At 48.2% G+C, this 8,895-nt stretch overlaps 1 non-coding gene and 1 pseudogene across 1 annotated transcript; both read right to left on the reverse strand.

Moving 5' to 3' along the window:
* Nucleotides 1-501: 501 nt before the first annotated feature.
* On the reverse strand, nt 502-593 carry LOC115871688. The gene has a single exon (XR_004047412.1). It is a non-coding gene; the product is annotated as a small nucleolar RNA SNORD103/SNORD85 (small nucleolar RNA).
* A 2,978-nt stretch (nt 594-3,571) lies between these two features.
* The window catches only part of LOC101664014, a 22,134-nt pseudogene continuing 16,810 nt past the window's right edge, over nt 3,572-8,895 (reverse strand).

The raw sequence follows: 8,895 nt of genomic DNA on the forward strand, positions 1-8,895 counted from the left end.
TTACATCCCTGGGGGTTGCAAATGGGTAGCAAATGTAAGTCCTGGCAGAAGGCTTAGAGGCTTCAGTCTACCTTGAAAGTGCCTTGGAAGAAAGCCCTGGCGGCCTAGTGCTCCCAAATCAGCCACCAAACATCTTGTGGAGCACATCCTCAGGTCATCCTATTCTGATGGGGTGGAGACTAGTTTAGCCTTGGAATGTGAGGGCAAGCCTGGATTTGGGTGGCAAACTCCTGTTGCTGCCCTGGACTTGGTCCTCCCACCGCCCGCAGCTTGGGTGGCTCTCAGCCTGTCTGTCTGCAGCTGTGCCTTAGACTCACTCGTACCCCCCAGGCCTGGTCAGAGGCAACCTGTGGCTGCCCAGGAGGAGCCAACATGCCCCAATCTGCTGGTCACACTCTCCACTTGTTTTCGTATTTCCCTTTCCTTTGGGATTCGCGCTTGGGGTGGGCTAATCAAAAATGAAATACCTGTAAACATTCCACAAACTAGTTTGCCCATCTAATTGAACTTATTATGTTTATTTTAGGCCATAACGAAGATTCTCATTACTGAACTTTGTTCTCAGTGAGGGCAAGTGGGTCATCATTGCCAATAATTGAACTTATTAAACAAGTATGCAATTCGCCAATTTATTATTGATCATGGAGTTATTTGTCCTGGAGGGCTTTTTTGGGGAGGGGGGTGGGGTCAAGGGCCCTGGGTCACAGGAGAGGAGGCTGACTTTTCCAAGAGAGTCCACTGTCTTCTGCCCCAGGATGCAGCCCATTGAATCACTGCACGTGGCTCTTCTAGGGATGGTCTTTGTAACTCCCATCGAAGGACTGGGCAGCAGTATGACAAGGAAGGGGTTGTGAATAGCCTGCTGACACTATAAATAAGACACGTGGCACTCTTGTAGGGGTGGGGCTATGCAAATAAAGTGCATGGAACCCCAATATGTGGATTGGTCAGTTTTGCCTTTGTGCACGGCTTAAAACGAGCCAATCAAGAGGTGGAAGAGGAGGAACTCATGGCCTCCAGGAAAGAAGAGTCAGGAATGAGCACTGTGCACTGGGGACCTTCTTGCATCTGAGACAGCGGTGACGCTGGAGGTGACCTCTGGCCATGAAAAGCAGCAGCAGAGAGACATCAGTTGCCGAGGCAACAGAGTCAAGAAACTGGCATGAGATGGAGCAATGGGACTAAGTGCCTTCTGGCAGGAAGCTTGCTGGCAGGGTGGCCAATTCATGGAACTGGAGCTGAACACCTCTGGACTGAGGCTTACTGGCAGAGTGGGATGCCTCGGGGCACGTAATTGGAGGAGCTTAAACACAACAGAAGTAAACACTGCCCGGTCTTGTGGCGTCTTCCCAATTGTTCCTATGCGTGAGCCCATTGTTGCAATCATGGGGTCAGTCCATCTCCTTGATGGCCTTCCTCTTTTTCACGCCCCTCTCCTTTACCTAAGATGCTGTCCTGTTCCAGGGACTGGTCTCTCCTGACAACATGCTCCAAGTATGGAAGATGAACTCTCGCCATCTTTGCCTCTGAGGAGCACTCTGGCTGTACTTCTTCCAAGCCAGATAGGTTTGTAAATGCTTAGACATTTGAAAATACAATACATTGAAAGCATATGGCAGCTTGTAGGATGTCTCTCTCTCTCTCTTACACGCGCGCGCACACACACGGTGTCTGAGTGAGTCAAGTTAAGTCTGTCTCCAAAATGTGCTCACCGAAGGAGGTGTCAGTAGGTCACCCATTCACAGTGGACGTGTGGGGAGCCAACATTGAGGTTGACTGGAAGGGAACACAGGACGTCCCTAGGGAGGCATGGTGCTTGGCTTCTAGCTCCATGGAGTGTCAATATGCCTCTGGAAATGCCTACATATATATTTTAATCTTTAGTACCCCATAAAAGTTTATCCCTAGGGCAGTGTGTGTGCTCTGATGGATGGGTGGGTTTGGCATGTATCCTCAGAGATACAGTGCGGTGACCTCATTCTTGGGGTCACCAAGGACCTAAAATATGAACCTTGTAACTGCTCCCCAAATTTCTTCCCCATCCTCCCTTCCATTGAGCGAAGCCAGTGAAGACAGGGCATGCCCCATGCCCTGATGCCACATTCCTGTCCGATGCACAAAGGAACTCGTTCATTCCTAGAAACGGGCTTCTGCCATTGTAGAGGCCTGTTAGGGCAACCCTCTGTTGGATCAGACCCTACTGGGAGCTGTGCCCACGCTCTGGGCAGAGAACCTGCCCAATCAGATTCATATCCTGAAGCCAAACATCTTGTGTGATGAGGAAATTGGCGAGCACTTCTAGACGTTGTATGGAAACAGTTGAAGAGGTGGGTTTGCCTGAGGTGAGAGAGAAGGCCGGTCTGGAGAGCAACGAGGGCGCTCCCCTGGGTTTAAAATGCTCGGAAAACATTGAGTTTGATGAGGGAAGATTCCGGATGATGGATTATTTGGAAAGAAACACAATTTGATATTTTAATAATTCTCTCGGATGTAGGAAACTGAAATATCAAGTCGTCATTGTTATTAGGTGCCATTCAGTCAGCTCCGACCCACAGTGACCCTCTGCACAACAGATCAGAACACTGCTCGGTCCTGTGCCAGCCTCACAGCCCTTCCTGTGCCTGAACCCACCACGCGGCCGCAGCACCAGTCCATCTCCTAGAGGGTCTTCCTCTTTTTTGCTGACCCTCTACTTTATCAAGCCTGATGTCTTCTCCAGGGACTGGTCTCGCCTGACAACATGTCCTAAATATGTAAGACCAAGTCTTGCCACCCTTGCCTCTAAGGAGCCCTCTGGCCTTACTTCGTCCAACACAGTTCTGTTTGTCCTTTGAGCCTTCCCTGGTACTTTCAATATTCTTCTCCAGCCCCACAATTCAAATGCATCAATATCTGACTACTAACAAGTGGTTACTGGTGCTGCTGTCACAGGAATGCCACAAGTGAGTGACTTTAGTCAGAAGACATTTACTTTCTCACCATGGAGGAGGTTGGAAATCTGAGACAGGGAGCTGGCTCTAAGGGGAAGGTCCTTCTTCCCAGCTTCTGAGAGAATTCCTTGGTAATCTTCATGTGCTGTGGCATCTATTTTCCCTGCACTCCCCATTTCTGCTTCCTCGCTGGTTGCTTGCTCAATCTGTTCTTCTTTATTGAGGAATTAAAGTGTTGTTTCATTTCTTCTCATAAATGTGTGATTTAGATATTCCAAGACCATCTTCTTGAATGACTTATTTAGTAAGAGGCACGGTTGTGCAGAAGACAAAGAGATGGAGAGAAAGAGGAGGGATATGCAAAAAAAAAAAGAGCTTTCATGACAGATTTCATTGTAAAGATGGTAGATATGAGTGTAGTAGTTTTTTCTTTTCCTCCAAATACCTAAATACGACTTTAGCTGGAAATCATGGGAGTCATTTCGTTCCAAATTCACAGTTTAAATACCTATTTCGCAATCACTAAGGCCCCTCATCCAATCATTTTTGCTGAACATACTGCAGCCTGAGGGTAGACGAACTTCCTCTGGAGTTGTAGAAGTTTTCACGTGTCTGACAGTGTCAGGATCATCATATATCTTTTAAACACTTCTTTTCTGAGGAAGGTCTAACTGCTGGGGCCCTGAAATACAAACTCATTCTTTGGGTAGAGTCCTGGCCTGGTCACATGCGTGCCCAAGTCCACCCTCGGTTGCATGCCGGGATAGTATGCTGTGTCATTCATTAGAGCTGAGTACCTGCTGGATAGGAGGCTGTGGAGGGCGGAAGACTCGTGGGTTCAAGAGCCCAGAGGGCTGATCCACAGCAGCTTCAATAGGAAGAACTGCTGCAGGAGATGGTAACTTACATGGCGGTGGGGATAAGCCATTTTGATTTAAAGTGCCCACCCATCAACCCAAAGTTCATCTCCTCAGCTGAACACTGGAAGCCTTCCTGGTTCTATTATGACACTTCCGTGCAGCCACCAGTGCTCTGTGGCAGACTTCATCTGGATAAAGGCATCTCCTGAAGGGCAGCCCTGATGATTCAATACCGTGTGGACCCCATGAGTTCGAGTATCTGTGGAGACTCCCCCAGGAAGTCCAGGATGTCTGTACTTGTGGCTGTGTAGGGGAGACCTCGAAGGCATATTCCATCTCTTAACATTTTTGGAGGCACAAATTGCTGGGGTGGTACTGGAATAATGAGGGCGGGGGGCTTGGAAGTGGGATGAGAGGGCCGAGGAGAATCGATTCAGCACCTGCAGAGCTTCAGCTGTTGTGCTCCTGAAGTTCAATGTCTCTTTCACCCAACCAGTCCTCGTGCATCTTCCATGCATTCCGTGCACACTGCTCACAAGCAGGCAGGACAAGAGCATTCCCTGTTGGCCTCCCATCTGGGGAGGTTACAAAGAGGATGCCTTATCTCGCCACCCCCCACCCCCCGCAGGTTCTTTGGGGCGATGCTATCCAAAGAACACCACCACTTCCTCGCTGTGGCCGTGAGTGGGAGGCCCTGCATTCGAACAATGACTAGGTTTTCCATGGATGTTCCACCAGCAATTTCAAAGCAATCTCCGCCTGTCGCTTTCTAAACCTCAATGAACCGGGTCCCCACGGGGTGTGTGTGCCCCTGCAGGGCCAGGTCTCGGAGGCCTGCTCTCACAAACCAGCCAGAGCTTCGCCAGTCCCTCGCCCCTGAGCCTTCAGACCAAGGGCTGCACCTCCCTCGGCAATATGGAGTCCTTTGAAGAATCTTTCAATATCTTCACCCAACGACTGCAGGGGAACCGCCGTGCCCGACTGCGGTGGGTGTGATCATCAGTAAGCTCCCTCTTGCTGCAAGTGCCACTTTCACATTCGTCATTTACTCTCTCTGCGTCTGAGACCCCATGATTATACAGCCTTGAAATCATTGCTAAAATTAGATTCCCCATCTCTTCAACTTAAGAGGCTCCATATCTGAAGAGTGATTTTCTTCAAAATTCAAACGCTCTGTCATCGCTCTAACATCCAGTTTGCCGTTGCCAGGTGAAGCAGGGAAATACTTCTTGAATTCTTTTTGAAGAGCAAACAAGGAACAGAGCATTCAGGCAATAATACATGCTTCTCAGAATTTGCCTGGCGTGAAGCCGCCCATCAGTAAAGAGACAGAAGGAAGTCCCCACCCCCACTGTTCAGTTTGTTAAGCTGTCGGAGGGCTTGGCCCAGCTGCGGCTGAGGCAGGCGCTCGCCGTTGGGCTCAGTTTCTTCTTTGCAATTCTCCCTCAGTTCCAACTACCCCGTTTCCCCGAAAATAAGACAGTGTCTTATATTAATTTTTGCTCCCAAAGATGCACTAGGTTTTATTTTCAGGAGAGATCTTATTTTTCCATGAAGAAGAATACGGTACACATTTATTGTTGAGCAACAAAAAAGGAAATCTATTACCTGTATACAGTACGGTAGGAGTTGTCATCACAAACCAGCATAACCAGACAAACGGAATCCTACAGTATCAAGAATTTCTTGTTACTACCGTTACTTCCATGGACAACAGTCTGTGGTACATTTACTCATAATCGATGGTGCACTTACTCGCACTTCCTGTCTGCTCCGGCTGTGCTGCGGCCAACAGTGAGCTGCTCGGCAGCACCCACCACTACAGTCCACAATCCAGAGTTACGGTAGCTTTGGGCGGCCTTATTATCGGGGAGGCTTTATGTACGGGGAAACACGGTAGTGCTTTGTGCAACTGTCCGACCTTCTTGTTCGCCAGATCCACCCCTTTCCCTACCAACAGGATCAGCTCAATGGCCCCAGCAGTGATTCCAAAAAGCAGCACCAAGCACTCCGGAGACCCCGTCGTCATGATAGGTCGGAGAGGGAAGAGGCGGGTCACAACGCGGTGAGCTGGGGTGAAAGCAAACACTCGAAAACCGGGGCGCAAGCTCTTTGCAGAGAAAAGCTCAATCTGCTCTTTCCATTTCTCAAGAGATGGGCTCAGAACACATCCTACAGGTCCCTGCGTCGTTGACATAGCAAAGTAGGCTTGTTCACAAATGGGGTGATTACCATAGGTCTAGGGTCTAGGATTCATAACACCTCCTTATTTCTAGGGACACAATTCAATCCATTAACAAGGCCTCTGAGAGGACCCACGTCACTGTCTCTGAAAGGACATTTGAGGGTCAGTCCTCTTTCTGGTGGACCAATTTGGTTTCCAGCATCTCTAACTTGATAGCAGATTCAACAACAGTGATTGGTCTGTCAATGGACATGTGACCCAGGTCTGGCCAATCAAAACACTTCCCTGAGATTTTTGTGAACACAGGCAAGAGTCCTGGGCTCTCTGATGATGTGGTATCATCATGGTAGCCAAAGCTTGGGACCGATCTCCCATATGAACTGTGGGAATTCTGCTAGTAAACCACGACGGTCCCACCAGCCACCACACTCACCTCTCTCTTCTTCTGTAGCTGCCTAAAACGATTAAAATCATTTTCTTTCAGGGTGTCTTTCTTACCCACACCAATGTGGCCTGTCAGACCCTCTTTTCCTCTCCACTGGGCACACCCCTCTGTGGGCAGTGGGGGAGATGCAGAGAGGTTGGGGGCTAGTGCATAAAGTGCTTTTCTTCATGAAAAGCTTCTCCTCAAAGCTGAGGGAGGTGCAAGAGGGCTAAGGTGAGGAATCCCAATGTTAGTAATGCACACGCCTTCTCAACTGAGCAGGTTGCTGTGTCTCCTACACAGGCCTTCATGCTCAAATGTGGGAAGTAGATTGCTTCAGGAGTGTGCTCATTCTGCGGACAGAGTCTTGGCCATAGGTCCAACAGCTGGAAGGGAAGAAGTCTAGAATGATGGTTCCCACCTGAGGATACGTAAGTAAGAATCATCCTTACTGCAGTGAGGCTTGGAGGCTCGCTGTTCAGCCAGATTCAGGAAGCTTTGGTTTATACCCCGACCTTTCTCCTGGTTGAGAATTTCAGCTGCCTTATAACTACCTAGGGAAGGTCTTTTAAAATCGAGGTGTTAGGGTTCCTTCCCGAAATGGAGACTCAATCGCAGGCCAGGGTGGGGCCCTGGTGTCCTTCCTTACCAGACTACATCGGTGGTTCCTTAGAAATGGATTCCAGACCACAATCTGTCAATTCGCCGATTCTAAACCCTGCCTATTTTTAATTTCCAGGGAACTTTGGTGGTTCTGTTGGGTAAGCATTGGACTCCTAATCTAATTAGCATGATTGCTAATTCAAAGCCACCAGCCACATAGTCGGGCTGGAGGGTGGGGGTGGGGTGGGGTGGATGAGGCTATCTGGTCCCCTGCAGGACCATAAACCATTTGATCTCCAAAAGTCATTTAATTCCATTGGATGGTTCTATGCACATCATTTGCATATTAAATTGAGCAGCCCTTGAAAGCTGTGAACTTAAGACTGTCAGAATAAACAAATTCATCCTCCAGTCAGAAACCATACAATCTCCTTTGCCTCATCTCTCCTCAACATTTGGGACAATGTCTAACTCTATCTTGCACAGATATTACAGTTTTATTATTATTATTATTTAATATAAACGATTGGCCTTAGAGGCTTGGATCCTGGCTTCTCCGACGTCACTTACATTGGAACTGCACTTGCGAGGTCATTACCATGCAGGTTCTGATTCAGTGCGTGAGGGACAGCCTGAGCGTCTGCTTTTCACCAAACTTCCAAACAAAACAAAACAAACTCATGGCCACTGAGTCTATTCTGACTCGTAGTGACTCTACAGGAAAGAGTAGAACTGTCCTTTGGGTTTCTGAGACTGTAACTCTTTACTGGAGCAGTGTGTTAGTCTGGGCTGACTAGAGAAACACATTCACAGACACTCATATGCGTATAAGAAAGAGCTTTGGATCAAAGAGTAGTTGTATGTTAAGAAAACATCCCAGCCCAGTCCAGATCAAGTCCATAAGTCCGATAATAGGCCATATGTCTGATACCAATCTATAAATTTCTCCTCAGACTCACGCAACACATGCAATGATGCCAGATGTAGGGAGATCACAGGCCAGTGGGTAGAAAGTCTTGTGGATCCAGTGGTGGTAGAAGCATCTCAGTGCTGGTGTGGGTCTCCAAGTGGCTCCTCCAGCCACGGGTCTCTGGTTCTATCAGTGTAGCTCCATATGGTTTGTCAACAGGAATGTCTTGCAGGGAGAGTGTGCGTCTGCCTCCAGCGAGCTATTTATCTCCTTAAGGCCTCCAAATGAGGTCATCAAGCTGCGACCTGATTCACAGGCTAAACTCTACCCCTTCACTCTTAATAGTCTCAGGTTGCCAACAGATTAGGTAACATCCACAAGTAGAAAGCCTCATCTTTTCCCCATGGAGCAGAGGGTGATTTCGCACCATTGATTTTGCAGTTAGCAGCCCAACACATAACCAAGAGCCCACCAGAGCGCCTTAAGGAGCTCCCAGCAAATGCTGCTACTCCTCCAAGGACCTCACTTCTGAGAGCCAGCACCTATATAGATAATTGCTTCCCTCAAAGACCTTCTCTTTAGGAGAGGGTATCCCAGCTGCTCCTGGGGTGCACACACCCATTGTATCCCAGTTTTGACTGTGATTCACCCACCTCATATTGTGTGCGCTCCGTTAAAGATCACCCAGCTATAGTGCCCAAACAGCAAACAAGAAAACACCGAAAATACTTGTCTAAGTAGGGAGTGTTTTTCAAGGAGAGTGACCTCTTTAAAAAAAAAATCCATTTCTACTTCCAACAGTTTGGTTTCTGAATCCTTTTAGCTCTTAGAAATTATTTGGAACTCCCAAAGAGCTTTGGTGTATGTGAGTTGTAGTTGCATTAGACTTTAGAACTGAGACACTTTAAAGATGTTTATGAATTCACGGACTTAAACCCTGTTGCCTCAGTCGATGCTGACTCAGGGCAACACAGTGCAACTGA

Source organism: Echinops telfairi, unplaced genomic scaffold, assembly GCF_000313985.2.
Source record: "Echinops telfairi isolate 266 unplaced genomic scaffold, ASM31398v2 ScPeMD7_7400;HRSCAF=8409, whole genome shotgun sequence".
Classification (NCBI taxonomy): domain Eukaryota; kingdom Metazoa; phylum Chordata; class Mammalia; order Afrosoricida; family Tenrecidae; genus Echinops; species Echinops telfairi.